Source organism: Heloderma suspectum, chromosome W, assembly GCF_057233095.1.
Source record: "Heloderma suspectum isolate Gila_16-S chromosome W, 16-S_ref, whole genome shotgun sequence".
Lineage (NCBI taxonomy): Eukaryota > Metazoa > Chordata > Lepidosauria > Squamata > Helodermatidae > Heloderma > Heloderma suspectum.
In genome coordinates this window covers 7,025,001-7,030,000 of record NC_139475.1, presented here as the reverse complement: position 1 = coordinate 7,030,000, position 5,000 = coordinate 7,025,001, and positions in this window count along the sequence as shown.

The window sequence follows — 5,000 nt, the reverse complement described above, 5'->3', positions numbered from 1 at the left end:
ACCCTAACCCTAACCCAACCCTAACCCTAACACCAACCCTAACCCTAACCCTAACCCAACCCTAACCCACCCCTAACCCTAACCCTAACCCTAACCTTAACCCTAACCCTAACCCTAACCCTACCCCTAACCATAACTCAACCCTAACCCTAACCCTAACCCCAACCCTAACCCTAACCCAGACACTAAAACTAAATCCAACCCTAACCCTAACATTAACCCTAACCCCAAACCTAACCCTAACCCTAACCCTAACCCCAAACCTAACCCTAACCCTAAACCTAACCCTAACCACTACCCTAACCCTAACCCTAACCCTAACCTTAACATCAACACTAAACCCAACCCTAACACCAACCCTAACCCTAACCCCAACTCTAAACTTAACCCAACCCTAACCTAACACTAACCCTAACCTCTACCCCAAACCGAACCCTAACCCCGACCCTAACCCTAACCCTAACCCTGACCCTGACCCTGACCCTAACCCTATCCCAAACCCTAACCCTAACCCTAACCCTAACCCTAACCCAAACCCCTAACCATAACTCAACCCTAACCCTAACCCTAACCCCAACCCTAACCCTAACCCAGACACTAAAACTAAATCCAACCCTAACCCTAACATTAACCCTAACCCCAAACCTAACCCTAACCCTAACCCTAACCCCAAACCTAACCCTAACCCTAACCCTAACCCTAACCACTACCCTAACCCTAACCCTAACCCTAACCTTAACGTCAACACTAAACCCAACCCTAACACCAACCCTAACCCTAACCCTAACTCTAAACTTAACCCAACCCTAACCTAACACTAACCCTAACCTCTACCCCAACCCGAACCCTAACCCCGACCCTAACCCTAACCCTAACCCTGACCCTGACCCTGACCCTAACCCTATCCCAAACCCTAACCCTAACCCTAACCACAACCCTATCCCTAACCCTAACCCCAAGCTTATCCCTAACCCTACCCTAACCCCAACCCCAACACTAAACCTAACCCGAACCCCAACACTAACCCTAACCCTACCCCTACCCCAACCCTAACCCAACCCTAACCCTAACCCTAACCCTAACCTTAACCCTAACCCTATCCCCAACCCTAACCCTAACCCTAACCCTAACCCCAACCCCAAGCTTAAACCTAATCCTAACCCTAACCCCAACCATAAACCTAACACTAACCCTAACCCTAACCCTGACCCCAACCCTAACCCTAACCATAAACCTAACCCTAACCCCAACCCCACCACTAAACCAAATCCTAACCACAAACCCTAACCCTATCCCTAACCCCAACCCTAAACCTAACACTAACCCTTACCCTAACCCTGACCCCAACCGTAACCCTAACCCTAACCCCTACCCCAACCCTAACACAACCCTAACCCTAACCCTAACCCAAACCCTAACCCTACCCCTAACCATAACTCAACCCTAACCCTAACCCCAACCCTAACCCTAACCCAGACCCTAAAACTAAATCCAACCCTAACCCTAACATTAACCCTAACCCCAAACCTAACCCTAACCCTAACCCTAACCCAGACCCTAACCCTAAATCCAAACCTAACCCTAACACTAACCCTAACCCCAAACCTAACCCTAACGCTAAACCTAACCCCAACCCTAACCCTAACCCTAACCCTAACCCTGACCCCAAACCTAACCCTAACCCTAACCCCTACCCTAACCCTAACCCTAACCCTAAACACTACCCTAACACTAAGCCTAAACCTAACCCTAACCCCAACACTAACCCCAACCCTAACCCTAACCCCGACCCTACCCCTAACCCTAACCCTAACCCAAAACCTAACCCTAACCCTAACCCTAACCCTAACCCCAACCCTAACCCTAACCCTACCCTAACCCTAACCCTACCCTAACCCCAACCCCAAGACTAAACCTAACCCGAACCCCAACACTAAACCTAACCCTAACCCTCACCCAACGCTAACCCAACCCTAACCCAACCCTAACCCTAACCCTAACCTTAACCCTAACCATATCCCCAACCCTAACCCTAACCCTAACCCTAACCCCGACCCCAACCTTAAACCTAATACTAACCCTAACCCCAACCATAAACCTAACACTAACCCTAACCCCAACCCTAAGCCCGACACTAAACCTAACCCGAACCCTAACCCTGACCCTGACCACAACCCTAACCCTAACCATAACCCTAACCCTAACCCTAACCCCAAACCCAACACTAAACCTAATCCTAACCCCAACCCTAACCCTAACTCTAGCCCTAACCCCAACCCTAAACCTAACACTAGCCCTTACCCTAACCCTGACCCCAACCCGAACCCTAACCCCGACACTAACCCCAACCCTAACCCTAACCCCAACCCTAACCCCAACCCTAACCCTAACCCTAACCCTAACCCCAACCCTAACCCCGACCCTAAACCTAACCCGAACTCTAACCCTGACCCTGACCACAACCCTAACCCTAACCCTAACCCTAACCCTAACCCCAAACCCAACACTAAACCTAATCCTAACCCCAACCCTAACCCTAACCCTAGCCCTAACCCCAACCCTAAACCTAACACTAACCCTTACCCTAACCCTGACCCCAACCCTAACCCTAACCCTACCCCTAACCCTAACCATATCCCCAACCCTAACCCTAACCCTAAACCTGAGCCCTACCCAAACCGTAACACTAACCTAAGCCTAACCCTGCCCCTAAACTTAACCCTAACCACAACCCTAACTCTAACCCTAACCCTAACGCTAACCCTAACCCCAACCCTAACCCTAACAATAACACCAACCCTAAACCTAACCCTAACCCTAACCCTAACCCTGACCCCAACCTTGAACCTAATACTAACCCTAACCCCAACCATAAACCTAACACTAACCCTAACCCTAACCCTAACCCTAACCCTAACCCTGACCCCAACCCTAACCCTAACCATAACCCTAACCCTAACCCCAACCCCAACACTAAACCTAATCCTAACCACAAACCCTAACCCTATCCCTAACCCCAACCCTAAACCTAACACTAACCATTACCCTAAACCTGACCCCAACCGTAACCCTAACCCTAACCCCTACCCCAACCCTAACACAACCCTAACCCTAACCCTAACCCAAACCCTAACCCTACCCCTAACCATAACTCAACCCTAACCCTAACCCTAACCCCAACCCTAACCCTAACCCAGACCCTAAAACTAAATCCAACCCTAACCCTAACATTAACCCTAACCCCAAACCTAACCCTAACCCTAACCCTAACCCCAAACCTAACCCTAATCCTAACCCTAACCCTAACCACTACCCTAACCCTAACCCTAACCATAACCTTAACGTCAACACTAAACCCAACCCTAACACCAACCCTAACCCTAACCCTAACCCTAAACTTAACCCAACCCTAACCTAACACTAACCCTAACCTCTACCCCAACCCGAACCCTAACCCCGACCCTAACCCTAACCCTAACCCTGACCCTGACCCTGACCCTAACCCTATCCCAAACCCTAACCCTAACCCTAACCACAACCCTATCCCTAACCCTAACCCCAAGCTTATCCCTAACCCTACCCTAACCCCAACCCCAACACTAAACCTAACCCGATCCCCAACACTAACCCTAACCCTACCCCTACCCCAACCCTAACCCAACCCTAACCCTAACCCTAACCTTAACCCTAACCCTATCCTCAACCCTAACCCTAACCCTAACCCTAACCCCAAACCTAACCCTAACCCTAACCCTAACCACTACCCTAACCCTAACCCTAACCCTAACCTTAACATCAACACTAAACCCAACCCTAACACCAACCCTAACCCTAACCCCAACTCTAAACTTAACCCAACCCTAACCTAACACTAACCCTAACCTCTACCCCAAACCGAACCCTAACCCCGACCCTAACCCTAACCCTAACCCTGACCCTGACCCTGACCCTAACCCTATCCCAAACCCTAACCCTAACCCTAACCCTAACCCAAACCCCTAACCATAACTCAACCCTAACCCTAACCCTAACCCCAACCCTAACCCTAACCCAGACACTAAAACTAAATCCAACCCTAACCCTAACATTAACCCTAACCCCAAACCTAACCCTAACCCTAACCCTAACCCCAAACCTAACCCTAACCCTAACCCTAACCCTAACCACTACCCTAACCCTAACCCTAACCCTAACCTTAACGTCAACACTAAACCCAACCCTAACACCAACCCTAACCCTAACCCTAACTCTAAACTTAACCCAACCCTAACCTAACACTAACCCTAACCTCTACCCCAACCCGAACCCTAACCCCGACCCTAACCCTAACCCTAACCCTGACCCTGACCCTGACCCTAACCCTATCCCAAACCCTAACCCTAACCACAACCCTATCCCTAACCCTAACCCCAAGCTTATCCCTAACCCTACCCTAACCCCAACCCCAACACTAAACCTAACCCGAACCCCAACACTAACCCTAACCCTACCCCTACCCCAACCCTAACCCAACCCTAACCCTAACCCTAACCTTAACCCTAACCCTATCCCCAACCCTAACCCTAACCCTAACACTAACCCCAACCCCAACCTTAAACCTAATCCTAACCCTAACCCCAACCATAAACCTAACACTAACCCTAACCCTAACCCTGACCCCAACCCTAACCCTAACCATAAACCTAACCCTAACCCCAACCCCACCACTAAACCAAATCCTAACCACAAACCCTAACCCTATCCCTAACCCCAACCCTAAAACTAACACTAACCCTTACCCTAACCCTGACCCCAACCGTAACCCTACCCCTAACCATAATTCAACCCTAACCCTAACCCCAACCCTAACCCTAACCCAGACCCTAAAACTAAATCCAACCCTAACACTAACATTAACCCTAACCCCAAACCTAACCCTAACCCTAACTTAGACCCTAACCCTAAATCCAAACCTAACCCTAACACTAACCCTAACCCCAAACCTAACCCTAACGCTAAAC